The 23,305-nt window shown below is 38.1% G+C and overlaps 1 protein-coding gene across 3 annotated transcripts in view; it reads left to right on the forward strand.

Annotated features, from left to right (window-relative positions):
* Window positions 1-23,305, forward strand: part of LOC109431170 (rhophilin-2) — a 280,237-nt gene that overhangs the window by 102,086 nt on the left and 154,846 nt on the right. Inside the window, exon 1 of one of the 3 annotated variants that reach the window (XM_062844123.1) lies at window positions 20,539-20,678. The exons of the other annotated variants lie outside the window; for them this stretch is intronic. The gene's annotated coding sequence lies outside the window, so the exon portion shown is untranslated. Of the gene's footprint in view, window positions 1-20,538; window positions 20,679-23,305 lie in introns of those variants that run through there. 3 annotated transcript variants of the gene reach the window in all.

Below are 23,305 nucleotides of genomic sequence, written 5' to 3' on the forward strand. Positions count from 1 at the left end.
GCCATATCGTGTAAATTTCCCTCTGAATTTCCTGGAAGAAACTTAAGAACCGTTCGGAGAAGTTTTTTTTTGTAAATTCCTGAGTTTCTCAAACTTTTCTCTTTATGATTGTTTATGGTTTTTCCAAGAAATCCTGTCCGTTTGTGTGAATTTGTCAAGCAATTCTTCTCGTTATTATTACAGTGGTATCTTCAACAGATGCTCCAATGATTCAGGTACTGAGCGTAGAATTAGCTTTAGTTAAAATACACATAAACAAAAACAGAAATAAGAGAATTCTGGTATTTCTTCGAAATTTTCTGCAGGAATTATTCCTTGGCATTTCCATAAAAAATTCTTCAATTCAGTAATTCCTCGTGGATTTTTTTCAGGAGTTCTTTTAGAAATTCCACCATGGATTACTTCAGAAATTGCTATAGGAAATACTTCACGGATTCGTTCAGCAGTTCCTCAAAGAAGTTCTTAAGAAATTACTTTAATATCAGGAAAAAAATCACCGATATGAAATTCAAATGCTCCTAATTTCAGAACAATTTAATGAATTGAAGAATTAAAATAGTTTGAAAGCTAAATTGTTAAGTTCTCTGAATTCTGAATGATGCCGATTGTCTAAATTGCAAATAAAACGTTCAAATTCCAAAATTTCAATTTCAAGATCTTTAGAATTTTATTAAAACAATTCCTTAAATCTCATGCAAAAATCGCTAGTCGTGCCATTGTTAGAGACTCTTCTAACAGTTTCTCCAGTGGTTTGTTTAAAGCTTCTAAGATATTGCTCCAGAGATTTTGTCATAAATTTATCCTGAGATTTAGGCCTTTCTTGAGAGATTCTTTCAGAAAATTTTCTGGAGGTCCTCTCTCCTTTCTGGGGATCCTCGCGATTCTCTCTCTAGTTTCAAACTTGAAATTCCCAGAATTTCCAAAAAAAATTCCAGAATTTCCGATGAAATTTCCAGAATTTCTAAGGAAATTCGCAGAATTTCTAGGAAAATTTTCAAAATTTCTGAGGAAATTCTCAGAATATCTAAGGTAATTCTCAGAATATCTAAATAATTTCTCAGAATTTCTACAGAAATTCTCAGAATTTTTAAAGAAATTTCTAAAGAAATCCTCAGAATTTCTAATTTTCTGAATTTCTAATCACAAAATTTCTAAAGAAATTTTCAAAATTTTTAAAGAAATGCTCAGAATTTCTAAAGAATAGCTCAGAATTTCTAAAAACATGCTAAGAATTTCCAAAGAAATTCTCAGAATTTCTTATAAAATTCTTAGAATTTCTAATAAAATTCTCAGAATTTCTAATAAAATTCTCAGAATTTCTAGAAAAAATCCCAGAATTTCTAACGAAATTCTCAGAATTTCTAGAGAAGTTCCCAGAATTATTTATTAATTTATAAATAAGAATTAAGAATTATTAATTTCTCAACAGATTCCCTTTATTTTTTTTAAATTCTAGGAAAAAAACCAGGAATTTCAAAATATAATCTTTAAAATCTGGAAAAAATAAGTTTCCTAAGAAAATTTCTGTCATTTTTCCCAAGTTTTAGAATAATTCTCTAAATTCCGTGAAAAAAAAGTTCCTATGTCATTGTTTTAAATAACGTTTTCTCTCGTCAAGCATTCCATTCTTCTGAACATTGGCCCCGATTCGAGATTACCGGCGGCGCACAGTATGCCGAGTCACGTCCGCTTGATCAAAATATTGATCGCATTCTCAATTCCCGCGCCCTCTTTATCTAAGATCCAGCGGATTGATCAACGGGGCATTCTCTCCCCGCCCGTGCTCGCGAAAGTGATTGCTGTCCTCATTCTATCCTATTCAATTTTTTCAAGTCTTCATTCTTCAGAACACAAGTGCTTGCTACTCCATTATTGTGGTTCTATAGAGTTGAAGCACCAAGAAAACCGTTGCTCACTTTTCTCTCCTCTTTGGATCGATCCGGCGATCCGCGATCCATGCGATCGCGTGCAAGAAGAAAACCGCCAATTTGAACATGATTAATTGGGCACTGATGGGTAATTTGTGCCAACCGCACGTGGTAATTTTCTGCCAATTCCCGGCGTCCGTCTGTCGTCTCTATACAGAAATTAGCGGCGCGGTCGATCAACGACTGAGTGGTACCTGCATCTAGTTGGCTGCGACTGTTTTGTTTCGATTAGTGACGGTGATCCATTGCTGCTTCTTACAAGGGGTAGGCATTTATGGAGTGCGTTTTCAATTGGTACAAAAATTCAAAAAAAGATTATATATCACATTGGCTTACTCTAAAACGATTTGAAAAATTTTAAAAATTACCTCAATCTTTCAAAATAATCAAACAAAGTATTTAATAATTCTGTCTATGAAATGAAAAAATAATAAAAAAGTACTGTAATGAAAATAACTATTGAAAAAGAAAAATAAAAAAACACAAACTTGTGAAACTAATAAATAAAAAAGAAACAGTAAAAAAATTAAAAAAATCTAGAAAATAAAAAATCTAAATTTAAAAAAATCAAAACTAAAAGATACAAAAACTCATATCACAAAAAAAAACAATAATCAGAATTTGAAAAAATAGCAAAAACAAGATAAACAAAATTTAAAAAAAGGAAAATGTAGTGAAGTGAATAAAATTTCACCGCGAAAAACATTTGAAAGCACGATCGATAACTTACTTATCACTTTAAAAAATCCTTAATGAAAATACCGAATTTCTAAATTTGTTGAAAAAGTTTGAGAACAGGAAAAATAACAAACATAAAACCACATACGACCTTTTCAAAAAGTATTCCCTCCTTGAGTGGAAGATTGAGGGTTCGCTTTTTCAATTAACGGTCTCGAAGGTCAGCGTCGGGTCGCGAAAGCTACAGACGACGGGTCCATCAATTGATGCTGCCGGTTCGTGGAGCAAATGAGAGTGCCTTGTGGGTGATCGATAGGCTATGATTGGCGGTTCCGATTCAATTAGGCAGCGCAACAATGTATTTATCATGCCACCGGGTAGGAGGCTTGCTGAAACATGATTGGAGGAATTATTAAGGAGTAGTTATGAGATTTCAACGCAAAGATAAAAATCGAAAACATTTCAACTGAAATCATAAATTTCTTCAAAAATTCTGGGAATTTCTTTAGAAATTCTAGGAATTCCTTAGAAATTCTGAAAATTTCCCTAAAAATTCTGAGAATTTCCTTAGAAATTTCGAGAATTTTCTTAGAAATCCCGAAATTTTCCTTATCTGAGAATTTCCTTAGAAATTCTGAGAATTTCTTTAGAAATTTCGAGAATTTTCTTAGAAATTCTGAGAATTTCCCCATTCTGAGAATTTCCTAAGAAATTATGAGCATTTCCCTAGAAATTCTGAGAATTTCCCTAGAAATTCTGAGAATTTCCCTAGAAATTCTGAGAATTTCCCTAGAAATTCTGGAAATTTCACTAGAAATTCAGCTAATTTCTTTGGAAATTCTGGGAATTCCTTTCAGAAACCCTGGAAATTTCTTTCAGAAATTCTGGGAATTTCCTTCAGAAATTCTGGGAATTTCTTTAGAAATTCTGGAATTTTCTTTTGAAATTCTGGGAATTTCTTCCGGAAATTCTGGGACTTTCTTCCAGAAGTTCTGGGAATTTCTTCCGGAAATTCTGGGAATTTCTTCCGGAAATTCTTGGAAATTCATCCGGAAATTCTGGGAATTTCTTCCGGAAATTCTAGGAATTTCATCCGGAAATTCTGGGAATTTCTTCCGGAAATTCTGAGAATTTCTTCCGGAAATTCTGGGACTTTCTTCCGGAAATTCTGGGAATTTCTTCCGGAAATTCTGGGAATTTCTTCAGGAAATTCTGGGAATTTCTTCCGGAAATTCTGGGAATTTCTTTTGGAAGTTCTGGGAATTTCCTTTCAGAAATTCTGGGAATTTCTTTCAGAAATTCTGGGAATTTCTTTCAGAAATTCTGGGAATTTCTTTAAGAAGTTCTGGGAATTTTTTTCAGAAATTTCTTTCAGAAATTCTGGGAATTTTTTTCAGAAATTCTGGGAATTTCTTTCAGAAATTCTGGGAATTTTTTTCAGAAATTCTGGGAATTTCTTTCAGAAATTCTGGGAATTTCTTGCGGAAATTCTGGGAATTTCTTCCGGAAATTCTGGGAATTTCTTCCAGAAATTCTGGGAATTTCCTTCAGAACTTCTGGGAATGTCTTTCAGAACCTCTGGGAATTTCTTTCAGAAATTCTGGGAATTTCTTTTAGAAGTTCTGGGAATTTCTTTCAGAAATTTCTTTCAGAAACTCCAGAAATTCTGGGAATTTCTTTCAGAAATTCTGGGAGTTTCTTCCGGAAATTCTGGGAATTTCTTCCGGAAATTCTGGGAATTTCTTCCGGAAATTCTGGGAATTTCTTCCGGAAATTCTGGGCATTTCTTCTGGAAATTCTGGGAATTTCTTCAGGAAATTCCGGGAATTTCTTCCGGAAATTCCGGGAATTTCTTCCGGAAATTCCGGGAATTTCTTCCGGAAATTCCGGGAATTTCTTCCGGAAATTCTGGGAATTTCTTCCGGAAATTCTGGGAATTTCTTCCGGAAATTCTGGGAATTTCTTCCGGAAATTCTGGGAATTTCTTCCGGAAATTCTGGGAATTTCTTCCGGAAATTCTGGGAATTTCTTCCGGAAATTCTGGGAATTTCTTCTGGCAATTCTGGGAATTTCTTCTGGCAATTCTGGGAATTTCTTCCGGAAATTCTGGGAATTTCTTCCGGAAGTTCTGGAAATTCTGGGAATTTCTTCAGGAAATTCCGGGAATTTCTTCCGGAAATTCTGGGCATTTCTTCTGGAAATTCTGGGAATTTCTTCAGGAAATTCCGGGAATTTCTTCCGGAAATTCCGGGAATTTCTTCCGGAAATTCCGGGAATTTCTTCCGGAAATTCCGGGAAATTCTTCCGGAAATTCTGGGAATTTCTTCCGGAAATTTCCTGAATTTCTTCCGGAAATTCTGGGAATTCGTTAGAAATTTTCGGAATTTCTTTTTTTTTAAATTCTGAAATTTTTTTTAGAATTTCTCTCAGAATACTGAGAATTTCACTGGAAATACTAGTGAAAATCTGAGAATTCCAGTAGAAATTCTGAGAATTTCAGTAGAAATTCGGAGAATTTCAGCAGAAATTCTGAGAATTTCAGTATAAATTCGGAGAATTTCAGGAGAAATTCGGAGAATTTCAGTAGAAATTCGGAGAATTTCAGTAGAAATTCGAAGAATTTCAGTAGAAATTCGAAGAATTTCAGTAGAAATTCTGAGAATTTCAGTAAAAATTCTGAGAATTTCAGTAGAAATTCTGAGAATTTCAGTAGATATTCTGAGAATTTCAGTAGAAATTCTGAGAATTTCAGTAGAAATTCTGAGAATTTCAGTAGAAATTCTGAGAATTTCAGTAGAAATTCTGAGAATTTCAGTAGAAATTCTGAGAATTTCAGTAGAAATTCTGAGAATTTCAGTAGAAATTCTGAGAATTTCAGTAGAAATTCTGAGAATTTCAGTAGAAATTCTGAAAATTTCAGTAGAAATTCTGAGAATTTCAGTAGAAATTCTGAGAATTTCAGTAGAAATTCTGAGAATTTCAGTAGAAATTCTGAGAATTTCAGTAGAAATTCTGAGAATTTCAGTAGAAATTCTGAGAATTTCAGTAGAAATTCTGAGAATTTCAGTAGAAATTCTGAGAATTTCAGTAGAAATTCTGAGAATTTCAGTAGAAATTCTGAGAATTTCAGTTGAAATTACTTCAGAAATTCTGGGAATTTCTTTAGAAATTCTGGGAATTTCACTAGAAATTCTGAGAATTTCACTAGAAATTCTGAGAATTTCACTAGTAATTTTGGAAATTTCACTTGAAATTTTGAAAATTTATAATTTCTGAGAGTTCATCCGAAACTCTGAGAATTTCTCCAGAAATTTTGAGAATTTCGCTAGAAAAGAAAACAGTGACAGCCGCTTGCGCGCAAAGCCTGCTACGATCTCCACGAACATCTGTGACATTATAAAAAAAGGAGAAAATGCCCCCAACAGTCATTCTTTCTTCAATACCATCTGCTACCCAAAAAAAAAATCATCCAAATCACTTCATCTAGATCGCCCAGATATGATCATCCTCCGCCCATAGGGTTGCACGGTAAGCCCGAGGTCATACTCGCCCTGGCGCCCTGTAATTATCTGCTCATCCAGAGACCCCAAAACAGAAACTAGATCTCATCGCAGCCCCCGTATCAGACGAATGGGTAGCGAGCGAACGCAGAACCATTGTATCTAGAGCTAGGTAGTTACACGCGAGAAGAAACACGTCAGAATCCGTTATTGACCATCACCACCATCATCACCAAATGGCTGGCGGCGGACAAGCACCACCGATGACGGACGGGCGTCGACCGCGAAGAAAGAGTTCGCGAACCCAATCTCCGCCCAGCAACCACCGCCCGGATCACTAGGGTGGTCCACCATTGTATGGAAATGAAAAGTTAAAACTAATAATTATCAAGAGGTTCTCACGATATTTGTAGAGTTAGATTCTAAGGAACGCGTAACAAGCTTGCGTTGAAAAAGGCTACATTAAGGCGAATTTGACATAGACTCAGAGTTTTGTCGCTAGATGGCATGGTTTTGGTACCATCATTTCTGTGTTTTGAGCCTAACGCTACTGAAATGAACTTCTAGGGATTTACAAGTTCTGATTAGGTTCCGATAAGTATCTTAAGCAGCTTTCAAGCTGCTCAAGATACTCACACCGAACTTGATCGTAATTTCGACTAAATGTTCTGATAAGAACTCTATCTAAATTTTGTGGACCTTGACAGTGTACTTTGTCTTGGGAAGCAGACATTTTGATTATTTGGAAAAGGGCCACCCTAGTCATCCTACTTATCCAGAGACGACTGTTTCGAACAAGGCGATATGGAACTGTTGTTTGCCCTTTTCCCAGCTGCTTCCAAACTAGATGAGATCGATGCTACTGACGCAGTTCTTCTACGACACGACACGAGTCTTCGAGAAAAGAAATTCAGAGCAAAGGGGCGCGCTTACATAACTGTGGTCTTTGGATGCAAGGGGGGAACCGAACGCCCCATCGGGGATTGTTCTGCTGCTGCTGCTACTCCACTATGTGAATTGTACGATTAATAATTAATTTTTCCCACAGAAACAGAACAACTGTTGTTTCTTTCGTTTGCTGGATTCGTTTACCACACTGCGCTGGACTCCATTCGTCGTCATCGTCTTTCGTTGGAGGAAACAGAGAAACAAGAGTGATGTGGCGACGAGGCGACCCATATAAGGAAATTAATCTCGAGGCGTCACTTTACTTCAGCAGCAGAGGAAACGAGCGCAGTAGGCGAAACAAAAAGATATTTTACCCCATCATATAGGTAGAGGTGATCGGCGACGGGGCGACGGCCTGCTTAGACCAAACAGAAGAGCCCCAAATGGGTTACTGTTTTGAAAACAGACACACCGACCACACAGTTGAAGGGACGGACAGTCAGTCAGCCAGTCAGCGTCAGAGTCAGGGATAGACAGTAGAACAGTAGAAATGGGAAAATCGTTGGCCCCGCGAGCAAACGACCCAGCGAAATTGCTTGCAATTATGTTTGTCGGATCTTCTCCCTGGGAGCTTGTGTCAGCTTGATGGGAATTTGCTGTGGAAGAATCGATACTGTGGTTTTGAGCGTTACGGAATTCATCATTGCCCAAGGGCGATATCAAGCAGATTTGTGATAAATCATCGGTTTCTGGACGCCACTCGTTCTAAAATATTCTATACTGTCATTTTCGTGTAGGTAACAAACAATGCGTTCTTCATATTTGAGGTTATATTATCCAATAACTTCAATAACGTCCTGAATTCTCCATCGGCAATTTATTCTCGCATGGAAGTAGAATGATTTTCCTCAGAAGTGTTCCATTTTACTTCATTTCGTCTTCCTGCTTACTCATTGGGTCTATGTTTTCAACTCATTCATCATCGTCCATAGTCCGATTTGCTACTTGGCTGCTTATTTATGATTAAAAGCGATTACTTTTTCTTACTTGTGGTTGTTTTCATTTGTTGACCGACAACATTGGCAAACTTCGTTGAGAATATATCACATGGGATACTTTTGCCACAGAGGAAAAGATGATGTTATACGAGTTCCTGCTTATATCTATTCTCAAAATAATTCTAATGAAATTCCCATAATTTCTAATAAAATTCCCAGAATTTCTAGTGAAATTCCCAGAATTTATAGTGAAATTCCTAGAATTTCTTGTGAAATTCCTAGAATTTCTTGTGAAATTCCCTGAATTTCTAAAGAAATTCCCAGAATTTCTAGAGAAATTCCCAGAATTTCTGGAGAAATTCCCAGAATTTCTGGAGAAATTCCCAGAATTTCTGGAGAAATTCCCAGAATTTCTGGAGAAATTCCCAGAATTTCTGGAGAAATTCCCAGAATTTCTGGAGAAATTCCCAGATTTTCTGGAGAAATTCCCAGAATTTCTGGAGAAATTCCCAGAATTTCTAGAGAAATTCCCAGAATTTCTGGAGAAATTCCCAGAATTTCTGGAGAAATTCCCAGAATTTCTGGAGAAATTCCCACAATTTCTAGAGAAATTCCCACAATTTCTAGAGAAATTCCCAGAGTTTCTAGAGAAATTCCCAGAATTTCTAGAGAAATTCCCAGAATTTCTAGAGAAATTCCCAGAATTTCTAGAGAAATTCCCAGAATTTCTAGAGAAATTCCCAGAATTTCTAGAGAAATTCCCAGAATTTCTAGAGAAATTCCCAGAATTTCTAGAGAAATTCCCAGAATTTCTAGAGAGATTCCCAGAATTTTCAGTGAAATTCCCAGAATTTCCAGTGAAATTCTCAGAATTTCCAGTGAAATTCCCAGAATTTCCAGTGAAATTCCCATAATTTCCAGTCAAACTCCCAGAATTTCCAGTGAAATTCCCAGAATTTCCAGTGAAATGCCAAGAATTTCCAGTGAAATTCCCAGAATTTCCGGTGAAATTCCCAGAATTTCCGGTGAAATTCCCAGAATTTCCAGTGAAATTCCCAGAATTTCTAGTGAAATTCCCAAAATTTCCAGTGAAATTCCCAGAATTTCCAGTGAAATTCCCAGAATTTTCAGTAAAACTCCCAGAATTTCCAGTGAAATTCCCAGAATTTCCAGTGAAATTCCCAGAATTTCCAGTGAAATTCCCAGAATTTCCAGTGAAATTCCCAGAATTTCCAGTGAAATTCCCAGAATTTCCAGTGAAATTCCCAGAATTTCTAGTGAATTTCTAGTTTTTTTTCTTTCAAAATTGTGGAAATTTCTTCCAGAAATTTGTGGAAATTTGAAAATGACAAATCTTGAGAGATTTCTTCCAGAGACCTGTTGGGCTTATTTCCACAAATTTGTATGGATTTCATCCAGAAATCTGTGACAATTTCTTCCAGAAATATTTGGAGATTTTCTTTCGCAAATCTGTGGAGATTTGTTCCACAAATTTGTGGAGATTTCTTCCAGAAATTTTGAGATTCCTTCCAGAAATCTGTGGATTTTTCCAGAAATATGATTCCTTCCGCAAACCTGTAGATTTCTTCCGCATATCTGTGGAAAATTCCGAAAGAATTCGCAAAGAAATTTCTAAAGGACCTTTCAAAGAAAATGCTGAAGAAATTTCGGAAAAAAACAGGAGAAATGCTCGAGGAGTTTGAAAGAAATTCAAGAAAGATTTTCCGTACACAATGTCAGAGGAATTCATAAATAAATTGCTGAAGTACTCCTCAAAGGAATGATTGAAGGATTTTTGTTTATTCCTTCTGCAAGGATTTTTTGATGGAATTAAATTAATTGCTTCTTCAAAGAAATTACTGATGGAATTCCGAAAGGCATTGGTGTAGGAATTCCCGAAGGATTCACAGAAAATTCACCCGGTAAAATTGCTAAGGGAATTCCAAAGGAGTTACCGCAAAAAAAATCTGAAGAAGTTTGCCTAGAAATTGTCATTGCCGAATTAATTACTGAAGGCATTATCGAAGGAATTTTCAAAGGGATTGCCAGAGCTGTGTTCCCTCTGAATTTTTAGTTCTGTTACCCATTAAAGGGCACTGCACGGCACGGGTGCTAAGGTAAATTTCCGACGACGTTCTGTCGGTTGTTTTTCACGATTTGAAAAAAAAAAACTATTTTTTCAAAATTTTACTTAAAAAAATTCCTTCTAGTACTCCTCCAGGTGTTCCTTCTTCCAGGAATTCCATATGAAAGAGTTTATTGAACCCATTCAGAGAACCGTTTCTGGGGAATCTCTTTCGGGATTCTTTCAGGAACTTATTTCACGATTTCGTAGGGAACTCCTTCCGGGATTCTTTGAAAAAAAAAAAATCCGAGATTTATTCAGGAAATTCCTTTTTGGATTCTTCTTAGAACTATTTTCTAGGTTCTACCAGGAGTTCCTCTTGCAGATTCTTGTGGAATTCCTCCGGAAGTTTATTCTGCAATTATAATGGAATTTCTTCAGGAGTATTAGAGGAATTCCTTCTGGAATTACTCTAGGCGCTGCTTATGATTTTACAACAGGAGTTTCTCCAATAATTTCGTAAGGACTTTTTTACCATTTCTCATCGTAATAGGCTGTTTTATCTCACGCAAATCTGCCAGAAAAAGGCCTACTTTCCCACACTAAACAAGCAGTGCTGTAATGGTTCATTACAGCACTGATTTGCGTTGCGTAATGAACCATTACAGCACTGTTTTCATTTTGACCAACTTCTTGATGCTTTCTGGACGCAGGTTTGAAAATTTGTGACAACTGCACAGCGTAACCTCCTATGATCAGATTTTCTTAAGGGGAAACTTCAGAGAGTACAAATGTGGCTGCCACAATGGCCGACTTGGACACCTACTCACGTTTTCAAGAGCACCAATCTTAAAAACTCGTATACAAATGCACTCGATTACGTAAAGCTGCCTCTTTGTGCAAGTGAACAAAGCCAGGATAAACATGGGCGGCTTGGTTCGGTGCTTCATTCGTCAGATTTGTTGTCTTCAAAGTTTGTATGCAAAACTGCAAAGGGATTTCTTGATGTTTCATGGCTATGAACATCAGTGTGCAGTTTGATGAAAAAGTTTTGTTAGAAATTATCCTCAAATGGTAATTTATAAAATTGCAAAAAATGTTGTACGCAACTCGGTGCAGAACTCGATTTTTACGGCACTCATCGTAATTATCCAACTCAGCAACCCTCATTGGATAAATGTACGACTCGTACTGTAAAAATCTTCATTCTGCACCTTGTTGCGTAAACTACTATTTCCAGCGCTTTTCCCTCGTAGTTCATTCAGGGTTTCCTCCAAAAGTTCCTTCCAGGATTCCATTTTTCCTGAAATTAAATCTAGATATTCGAGAGAAAAAAAAACCTCTGAACAATAAGAAACTATTAGGAGAATTTCGGAAGGAATCCTGGAGGAATCCCAAATAGAACCTTTTAGGTAATCTAAGGAAATGGTAATATTCACTCGTTTGTCTTTTGATCGGTGTCGTATTATAGAGGTGGCCATGGAAACGGCACTATAGGCTTGTCACATACCGAAAATTATTAAATTAGTCGTAAGACAATCTGGACAATCAGGGCCCGAGGAAAACCAGAAAAGAAAGACATTAGAGATGTGTTGGGTAAACTTGATCTTGAGTACATGAAGCGTGTATACCACTTCTTGAAGCAAGCTGAAGTCTTCGTTTGATATCCCCGTCTTATTGCTCCACTTGTCCACCTCGTGTCCCTTCGAAAATCGTCTGTATGTATCGTTTCAAGTTGTTTGTCCACTCTACGTTTGACCAGCAGCAATACGCCACACCATGCTGTTACGTGTCAACGAAAAGCCCCATCACCCTATCTTTTCCTCAAATATTTTTGTTCCCCCTAACCTCGACCAAACCGCGAGTTTTTCGGTTCCCCAAAACTAACTAGTTTATAAGTCAAAACATGAAATTGTAAAAAGTTTTAATTGAGTTCGGCTCCGTTATGCCTGTTGGCGCATGAGCCTAAAATAAATGATTAAGTAAATAAAATCTGGAAATTGCGGTGGTCGTAAAATGGGTGTCAGTGTCTTAAATGAGAGTCAACTGTAACAACTTTTGCCTACTCGATACTAGATCTTATTCTCGCCAGTTGACAGTTGAACTGATAATTATCATTATAATGAATATCATTATAATGAATAGACAAATGCACAGTGAAGGCCGAGTTCACTCACCCCTAGAATTTTGATACTACAACATGATACACTTCCACCAGCTACTATAACCCAGCAATGAAAATGCTTTGCTTCCTCAATACATTAGTAGAACAATCAGTTACATAAACTATTTGCAAATCCTTACTTTGAATGCAACATTATGACAGACAACGTTTAAAAATTTAAAATGCGGTTCATGCTCACTCGCTGAGTAGTGGTTATTTGAGAGTGTACCCCGCTGTTGTGTCACATTTTTCCAACCGAGTGAATTCAAAATACATCGCTGCACTCGTCTTTTACATTTTTAGCCTACTTGATGAACACAGAACTACCATAACGTGTATTCTTCATTGCACCAGCAAAGCTGGCCATGAAAATGTTTGAAATTTTTCAGGTCATTTTGACAGGCCCCACTCATGCACGAAAAAGACGGATAATATATTCTACTTTATCGATCTTGTTGCCGTCCTTTTCATGCTCATGTTACCACTGTCAAAATGACTTGAGAAGTGTCAGTCATTTTGAGGTTAGGTTCATTGGTGTAATAAAGAATATAATCAACCCACTTTTCTTCGAAAAGTTGGGTATCCTCCTCCAAAAATGCTTAACCAGGAACGGGTATGGGTCTATAACCTGTTGATTTTTTCACTCACATCCATTATTTTCGAGTCAAATACGAGACACTGAAGACGACCTTACAGTAGTGGTGATAGAAATACGAATCTGACATAGGATGCAAACAAATACAGTCAGGGAGGGCACCTGGGGGTTTTCTGGAGCTTTCTGAGGTGTTTCAGGAGATTTCAGAAGTGTTTCCAAGGGTTCAGGATGGAATATCCTAGGTTTCAGGGGCGTTGCAGAGGTGTTTCAATGGCGGCGTTTCAGGGGTTTTAATTAAGTTTCAGGGGGCGTTCCAGGTGGTTCCAAAGGGTGTCAGAGGCATTCTAGGAGTTTTCAAAGGATTTCCGAGATGTTCTCGGGGGTGTTAAGGGCGTTCTAAGAGATTTCAAGGGCGTTCTAGATGTTCTCATTGAGTTTAATGGGCGTTGATGGGGTTTCAGGGGCATTACATAGGGTTTCGAGGGTGTTCCAGGGATTTCCAAGGGCTGCTTCAGGGGGTTGCAGAGGCGTCCCCGTGGATTTTAGTGGCGTTCTATGGGCTTCAGCGGTGTTCTAGGGAGCTTCAAGGACATTTCAGGTACGTTCCAGGGGATTTCATCGGCATGTCAGAGGTTTGCATTGAGTTTTTCTTTGTTCTTTAGTCAGGCTAAGACCATGGGTTTCATTGAGTTTGCGGGGTATCCCAAAGGGTTTCAGGGGCGTTACAAAGGTTTTCAAGGGGTTTCATGTTGGAGATATGTGTAGCAAAAGCGTTAGCAATCAGCAGATCATAGTTGGCGGGGTCATGCAATCTATATCTATAAATGCAGTGGCATACGTGGGACCGCGCATAACTTGCGAACGGATGGTCCGATATTGATCGTCTTTTGTTCTGTTAGTTTTCACCCAAGGAAGGTTTATAAGGCAAAAAACATGGAAAAATTGAGAGTTTTTGAAAATCGATCTTCCGTACATTTTGTGACCGAGGATTTGGGCTTGGATAGAAACTTGAAACGTCAAAAAACGCAGTAAACAAGACAAAGTTTGCCGGGTACAGCTAGTTTTATTGTAAATAAATTGTTCTCAATATTGATAGGTTGGCTCAAATATACCGTGCTTTGTATAATACATGTATGGTTTCAACCATTTAAATGTACATGGTTTGGGAATGGTTCTCTTATGTTATGTTGTATTATTTTACATTACATAAACCATACCCAGACAACCAGTCATCGTATAAGATGTTGCATAAGATGATAAAGTGGAGGCCATATGCGTGCATGCCTCCATTTAGGCGCATGTAAAATGTACGCATATCGCCTCCACTTTAACATCTTATACAACATCTTATACGATGACTGGTTGACTGGGATACATTACTATCTTATCTTGTCATTTTTCTCCTGTTAATGACGATGCTTTCCAGTGAAACGAGCTTGAAAGTACAGTAAAGGTGATACGGAACAACGTGATAATTTTGCTATCTTCCGTCTCTTTCATCATCATTACCCTCGAAACTTTGGCGATGCAAATCTCCAGTTCCAATGGACTGATCTAACTGAAAACATAGTCGATTGCTCATCACATGTAAGCATACAAACAGTCAAATTTTCAGCCCATTTGATGAAGTAGAACTCAAGATTTGCATCTTCAAATTTTTAGAGCAATTATTGATGATTCTGATGACGCCCCGTGAAGCCTTAAATTGAACTGTTTTTGTTCATCCGGACTATCAATCATCCCGACTAATTGATAGCTTAGTTTATTAAAATGTGCTTGGAGAGTTTCCAAAAACAGCAAGGATAACTTCTCTTATATACACACTAAAAAAATCTGAATTTTTAAAGAAACGTAAATAAAGAACAGACGTAATCTATCGTGCCATAAACTAAAAATAGACTTAATTTTATGTTACATTTGATGCGATCGTGACAACGTGCGTGGTCAAATGAAGATTGCGTAATTTCAAGAGAAAAGCTTGTAATTTGTAGTGTTGGCAATCAGTATTCATGTTTATATGACATAATTTTACACGATCAATGACACAATCGCGGAACACGCACTAATGAAACGTCAAACGGGTGCATCAACTTATGCGACTCGCAAGCAGTTGTTTTATTTACATTGAGTTAGTGACAAATCAACCAGCTTTTGTGCCTTGAAACCTTCCGGCGCCCAAGGAAAATATCATCGTGGAAGATCAACACGAAGAGCTAGAAGTTGTTTTTTGCCGGACTTCCTGAACAGGAAAGCTGCCGTCATTCATTCACCAGACCGTTTATCAGAACAGAGCATGTTGTAACAAACAAATCAAATAAATTGATATGAATTTTAAAAGCCATAAAAGTGTTTTGAAGTTTTGGAAATTAACAAAGAAAGAGGCGGTGGGCATCATGTGTGAGTGACATATTTTTCGTAATCAGTATCGAAAGTATCGGGTACAGGTTTGAGGTTATGTCGACCAAAAAACCTGAGCTGTAAAATTACTGCTTTGCATATGTTTGTTAAATGACATAAAAACACACGCTTTTTTTGAAGTGTGTGGGTTTTGCAAACTAAGCATCAATTGTAGCAACACTTTGAGCGGCATGATGGAACATTGCCGAGCGCGCTAAGTGTTATTATCCTTTCAGTTTCCAGTTTATACCCAACTAACCAAGGTGCTGAAGCCTTATTGCATGCAGATATACGGTGTATTTAGAGCAATCATTACTTTGCATGAACATTTAAGGTTGATTTAAAGTGGAAATGGCAATTATGCGACTGATTCAATGTAATGTGTTTCTATAATTGCACAGATCGGAAAAAGAGTGTAAAGTTCTGTGACATATGATGCACATAATTGGAGCGTGGGATATCACAGAAGTTTACATGACATATCATGTAAAAGTCATAAAATATCATGTAAATTTCCATTATATGTCATGTAATTCAGCATGACTCTGAGTATTTACATGACATATAACACAAATTTACATGATATATCATGTAAACCATCATAACACTAAGTTTACATGACTGAAATGAAGTATACATGACGTGTAAATCTCATTATTTTTATCTGTGTGCCCATTTCCACTTTATATCAACCTTAAGTTTGCATGTAAAAAAGTAATGATTGCTATATGGCTATATGGCTCTATATCAAAGATAAATTTCACCAATCGCAACTGAAACGATTGTGGTCGAAACTCCCCTAAATGTATATGCAAAAAGCATAGAGAACAGACATCCAAGTCCAATCGGAATTTTGTGTAAGGAATATTTCATCGGCAACACCAGGGCAATAGCGTGGCGCTGCAATCGGTTAGTTTCCTACACTAGTGTAATTCACCACATGAAATAATTCAATTCACCACTGTGTAAAAAGGTCACAGTTGATTTTGAATCTCATCCATTGATTCATGGTAATTAGACACAGGTCAGGTCTGCCCTCTTTCTCTACTCTTAGCCAAATATACATATAATAAAAATATTTATTTTGATTCTGAGCGAAAAACAATAGAAAATAATAATAATTATTTTTTGCAATTTCTCATCGTAATACTTCGTTACTTCGTGGGTTACTTCGTGACCCAGTGGACAATCCCGAAGTATGCGAAATCATTGATTCCGGATTGTATAAACAGAATTGCTTCATTTTTTTTTCAAAATTTATTTTTCTTGTCTATCTCCTACAATTTCTGTCACAAAACTGTCTTATTTTTCGAAAGTCATAGCCTACTAACTATCCTGAAAACAACTGTAACTTCGTGTTGCTTCGTAGTTAACTTCCTAATCATTAAATTTTAACATTTATTACTATTTTTCTTATTCTCTATATTGCCTCTCTTGTCTACTCTTTGCCAAAATAATTTCAATACGTTTTTTTAAGAAAAAAATGTGAATTTCCTCATTTTCCTCATGTTTTGAATTCTCCCAGCAGCATGCACCGATATCTTGTACTTATGCTTGTTTTTTTGAGGACCCTCTTAGAAAATTTGGATATGGTGAATTCATTATGATATCTTCTGTCATCGGTTTCTACACTGAAAAATAAATGTCATGTTAAATAAATATTTAGATAGAAAAAACGATTGAAACGGTGTTCATGCATATCGTATTTATATACTTATTGCAATAACCACGTCATCAAAAGTCTTCGATATGCAGCTTGTTGAAGGAAGTATTCATATTTTTTGTAATGATTTTTTTGTGTACTTGAACAAAGGTTGTTGGTTGGTGCTGACGATCAAACTCGATTTTGTTGCTGTTCAACCAGTTATCCTGTCCAGCTGTTCCTGTTCATCCGCCTTTTTGCTGTTCTTTGATTTTTGGTCTGCCAACCGCTTCTCAAGTCGTTGCTGATCAAACTTTGCTGCTCCATTCGGCCTTCGATACTGTCCATCTGATGGTTATCTGTCCAGCGTTCGGAGAGACCGTCGACCGCCATTCTCTCGGGTTATGAAGGGTCACCACATTATTTATGGTAAATGTCACGGACTCCCTTTGAAAAATGCCAATGATATTCATTAATGAATATCATTTGGCATTTTTCATAGGTAGTCCGTGACATTTACCTTAAATATTCGAAAAATAGCGGGTTTTCCGTGACTTTCTTGCAGAACTGGTTTAGCCGCACAAGATTTTCATCTATATATATAAAAATGCAGTGGCATACGTGGGACCGCGCATAACTTGCGAACGGGTGGTCCGATTTGGGTCGTCTAAGTTTTGTTCTGTTAGTTTTCACCCAAGGAAGGTTTATGAAGCCTAAAACATGGGAAAATTGAGAGTTTTTGAAAACCGGGTTTTCATACATTTTGAACGGGGACTTGGGCGCTTGGCTAGGGACTCGAAACGTCAAAAAACGCAGTAGGCAAGACAAAGTTTGCCGGGTACAGCTAGTATACCATATTCTCAGGTTCAGCTTCTAAAATGAGCTGTAGGTGGTTGAATTTAGATATGACGAAATGAAAGTTTCAGCACTGGTGACAGCAGTTGAGTTATGTCAAGCATACAAGGCTATGGTGGCGCTTTCTGTTCATTTCACAGCGGCCGTTTTAGTTATTTTAATGATCCATTGAAAAAGAACTAAAAATGCACGGAAAAACAATATTTTGAAAATAGCAAATGGTTCAAACGTAAGATAAACAGTATAATATATTGTAACATTGAAATCTGATGTAAATATGCAAATATTCTACGCGAATCATTCCATTACAATACGTTTTATTTCAGCTGATCTGCAGTGTGACCAGCATTGTTGTCCCTTGTTCCAAATCAGCAAACTGAGAAAATACGCGTTTTGAATTCTAGCTTTTTTTCCTTCTTTACGGACAAGTGTAATAGAAAAACAAAGTGAATTCATCAGGATAGCGTGAGAATTGGTCAAACAATTTCATTGAAGGGTAAGAACAAAAATAATTGAAAAACATTCACTTTACTCCAAAACTCTGGAGGGACTGTAATCACAGACAAACAGACATACCACTCAAATCGCAATCGTCGCACGATTTAACGGTCATTTTGAAAATGCAGTGTGGTTCGGACTATGCTCGCATGTGTCATGGTGGCGCTGCTGTTTCTACATAACGTCTCACTATTGGAGTGAAATGAACGCGACGCCGATCAATGTTTACATAAAATGACTCAATCATGAACTTTTATTCATCTTTCATGAATTGGTAATGCCACGGGGGAGTCGTCACCTGCTAAATTATTACATCAAGCCGAAGGATAGTACACCTGCAAACGAATGCTTCGGATTGTGCATTATAGAGGGTGCTAGTGAGATGCCAAACGATGTTTTTGATACAAATTTCTTCTAAGTAGTATGTCTGTTTGTCTGTGCTGTAATGCCGACAAGAATATAATTTTTCGACATCTTCTCGGCATAACCTGCCCCATGTTTCAGTTTTCATCATAAGCTGTCCCATCCTCATGTTGAATTTTACAGAGATTATCGGACAGCTTTTTTATGCGTATAAACTAAAAATGGGGCAGCTTATGATGACAAAACTGAACATAAGACTAATTGACAAGATGTTGTTTTCGTAGAGTTTCTGAAAAAAGTTTTCTAACTTAAGAGTTGTTTCTGAAAGTATACACAAAACTATACTATTTAGCGATAAAAAGGTCCGAATAGGCTCCTAAAGTCCTATCGGGATTCTTGTTTTAAACCACAATATATGGTTCAAGAGTACATATTTACTCATTTTTTGACGTTTTTATTAACCGTAGTTGAAAATATACAATTTTAATTTTTTTAGCATTTTGTCTCGTCCCTAGCTTATAACACATACTTTGAGTGATTTTTTTTCTCCGTGTATGTCAGATAGGAACATTTTTGAAATCCCAGTGCGAAAAATGTCGAGCTCAGCCACACAAGGTTGACCTCAAATGTCAAAGTAGAACTATTTACCATTTTACTTATTTCGAATTTTCTCATTATTCCTTTGTTTTTCAAGTTCGAGTAAAGTACAATTCCGATTAGAATACCATGCTTGATCGTATTATTCAATATAAGCGAGATTTCGTCTTTAATTTTAGGACCCTATTGTCAAAAAGTAACATGGTGCAAATATGGCTGTGGTTTTCTTCACACATTCTATGGTTGATTTTCATCTGGGCCCATAACCTATCGAGTTTTTCATTCAAATCCACTGTTTGAAGTACATACATTCAACATTTCCATAATTGCCTGTAAATAAACTAACGAGTAAAACTAATAATAGAAACAATTGTAAAACTTGACTCTTCCATTGTCCATCTGCTCGATTAAATACCATAAGAGGTGTGAAAATCAAACCAAACTAAAATAATAGACCCCTACATGAATGCCTCTCTTCACCACCTTCTTCAAACTGAAAGCAAACAATGAACAAACGAAGACGACGCCGTTTACCTTCTTCGTTTTTACCAGTTTTTGTCTCCTCTTCTCCAGCCCAACCTAATCCAAGCAGGCAACGAGTGGAAAACAATGCACTACTTTTTTCACCTTCGTCAGCAGCACCCAACAACGCTGCTCCAACAACCCAAGCACCAACAGCGCCTACTACGTATACGTGATCGTGGTTGCAGCAAAGCAACGCATTTCCTCGGTAATTTCTCCCGTTCCGTTTCGAACCAAACCGAACCGCGAACCGTTTACTACGGAGTTTTCCTCTCTCTCACGTGCTCACAAACTCTCTTTTCTTTCACCACGAGCATTCGCTTCGGCCCCAACTTCTCTGCGCTTGCCGCTTTGCTTGGTGGCTCGATCGCATAGCCTACTTTTCCCCACGGTCGGGTCGGTGCGGTTTGTGGAGCATCGTTGCCGTTGACGGCGAAGTTCGGTTGGGAGTTTTCTCCCGGTGGCCGGCCGTTGGTGAGCGATCATCATCATCATCACCGCGCCGTCATTGACGACGTCTTCGTGGTGGCTGCACGAAGTCGTTGGAACTTTGGGCCGGAAAACTTTGGGGAGTCGTCCACCGCTCTCTAGCCACCGTCCAGCGGTGGATTCTCGCGCACCTCATTGCTCGGCATCCTTCCAACGGAGTCGGTTGGAGTCACGCGCGCGCTTCGCTCGTACGTTTCGAATTTCGGTTTCGTCGCTTCGCGAGAACGCAACTCTTTCGTCAAGTCGTCGCCTTCTTCGATTCGTGGTGCGGCGACCGGGTGTGGTGAACTTTGACGCCCCCCGTTGAAAGCTCAGTCACAGTCACAGACAGCTAGTGTTGTTGTTTTTCGAGAGGAGTTATTGCGAGGGAGTTGGCAGCCAGCGGTGGCGGCGTTACGTCACGCAATAAAGCAAAAACATACAAGTAGGCGGCGAGGTTAGTCCGTCCGTCGCTTGCTTGGTTCATACGGGAAAGACGGTGGTGAAGATTAATTTGAAGGTTAAAACAACTAGCGACCGATGATTGAGTGAATCGAGTGAGCTTTGGGAGTTTTATGGGATTTTTTTTCGGACGCGATCGTGCAGATTATACAACGAGAAGAAGTGATCCGAGAGAGTTGGAAAACGAGGTTTATGAGTCTCCGCCGGCGGTGGTCGCGACTCGCGAGAAACCCTATATGCTAACTAGTGCGTGCTGGGAGGGATTTGTTTCGGAATTTTGGAAGACGCGTGCTCGTGGTGAATGACAGAAGTGACTGGACAAAGAGGTCAGTGAGGTGAAGTGAAGTTTCATAGAACAGGGTGATTGGATGAAGAAGCGACGACAGGCGTCGTCGCAACAACAACAACAAGTGTCAAGAATTGGAATGTCATCCAGTTAAGTGATCACGCACGCAGTAAGCGAGGATTATGACTCATTTGAGCGCGGCACGGCTTTAACGGAGCCGCGTAACCGTTCTTGCGTGCAGTAGTAGTCACTGACTAGGCAGTATGTAGTGTGTTAAAGGTGTGGAAACTGGTGCATTTTTATGAATTTTGAGCAAGTGAACGACTGCGGCAGCGGCAACGACGACAGCAACAACAGGTGGTGGTGCAGTCAAGCAGGATAATAAAACTGCGTTGCAAATTGAGACTGGACTGGACTGCTTGGACCAGATCTAGGGATGTGTTTCTCTAGGAAGTGGGGTGTTGTGCTACCGAAGCGACGGCGATATTGGCGATTAGCATCGGGTTGAATAGTGTCCCGCTGCTGAGGCGAGATAACTGAACTACACAGAACCGTGCCGAAGTTTATGACCGACCAGGTTGTTACGGTACAATTTTCGGACCATGTTGCTGGAATTTTTGCGCACTTGAGGCAAGGAAAAGTAGGTTAAACGAGAGGATTATGCAGCTGAAACAGTTTGAATCAGTTGGAAGGGGAGATCAGGGCAGCACAAGTCTCCCAAATAATGGCTCCGTTTCAGTGGAAATTCATTCGAATTTCCAGAGGAAATTCATTCGAATTTCCAGAGGAAATTTTTCTAGAGGAAATTCATTCGAATTTCCAGAGGAAATTCATTCGAATTTTCAGAGGAAATTCACCGGAATTTCCAGAGGAAATTCACCGGAATTTCCAGAGGAAATGCACCGGAATTTCCAGAATTTCCAGAGGGAATTCACTCGAATTTCCAGAGGGAATTCACTCGAATTTCTAGAGGGAATTCTCTCGAATTTCCAGAGGGAATTCACTCGAATTTCCAGAGGAAATTCACTCGTATTTCCAGAGAGAATTCACTTGAATTTCCAGAGGAAATTCGCTCGAATTTCCAGAGGAAATTCATTCGAATTTCCGGAGGAAATTCTTTCGAATTTCCTGAGAAGATTCTTTCGAATTTCCTGAGGAAATTTGTTTGAATTTCCAGAGAAAGTTCATTCGAATTTCCAGAGGAAATTTATTCGTATTTTCAGAGGAAATTCATTCGAATTTCCAGAGCAAATATATTCGAATTTCCACAGGAAATTCATTCGAATTTCTAGAGGAAATTCATTCGAATTTCCAGAGGAAATTCATTCGAATTTTCAGAGGAAATTCACCGGAATTTCCAGAGGAAATGCACCGGAATTTCCAGAATTTCCAGAGGGAATTCACTCGAATTTCCAGAGGGAAATCAATCGAATTTCCAGAGGGAATTCACTCGAATTTCCAGAGGGAATTCACTCGAATTTCTAGAGGAAATTCATTCGAATTTCCAGAGGAAATTCATTCGAATTTTCAGAGGAAATTCACTCGAATTTTCAGAGGAAATTCACCGGAATTTCCAGAGGAAATGCACCGGAATTTCCAGAATTTCCAGAGGGAATTCACTCGAATTTCCAGAGGGAATTCAATCGAATTTCCAGAGGGAATTCACTCGAATTTCTAGAGGAAATTCATTCGAATTTCTAGAGGAAATTCATTCGAATTTCCAGAGGAAATTCATTCGAATTTTCAGAGGAAATTCACCGGAATTTCCAGAGGAAATGCACCGGAATTTCCAGAATTTCCAGAGGGAATTCACTCGAATTTCCAGAGGGAATTCATTCGAATTTTCAGAGCAAATTCATTCGATTTTCCAGAGGAAATTCATTCGAATTTCTAGAGGAAATTCATTCGAATTTCCAGAGGAAATTCATTCGAATTTTCAGAGGAAATTCACCGGAATTTCCAGAGGAAATGCACCGGAATTTCCAGAATTTCCAGAGGAAATTCACTCGAATTTCCAGAGGAAATTCACTCGAATTTCCAGAGGAAATTCACTCGAATTTCCAGAGGAAATTCACTCGAATTTCCAGAGGAAATTCACTCGAATTTCCAGAGGAAATTCACTCAAATTTCCAGAGGAAATTCACTCGAACTTCCAGAAGAAATTCACTCGAATTTCCAGAGGAAATTCACTCGAATTTCCAGAGGAAATTCACTCGAATTTCCAGAGAAAATTCACTCGAATTTCCAGAGAAAATTCACTCGAATTTCCAGAGAAAATTCACTCGAATTTCCAGAGAAAATTCACTCGAATTTCCAGAGGAAATTCACTCGAATTTCCAGAGGAAATTCACTCGAATTTCCAGAGGAAATTCACTCGAATTTCCAGAGGAAATTCACTC

The sequence above is a fragment of the Aedes albopictus genome, chromosome 1 (genome assembly GCF_035046485.1).
Source record: "Aedes albopictus strain Foshan chromosome 1, AalbF5, whole genome shotgun sequence".
NCBI lineage: Eukaryota > Metazoa > Arthropoda > Insecta > Diptera > Culicidae > Aedes > Aedes albopictus.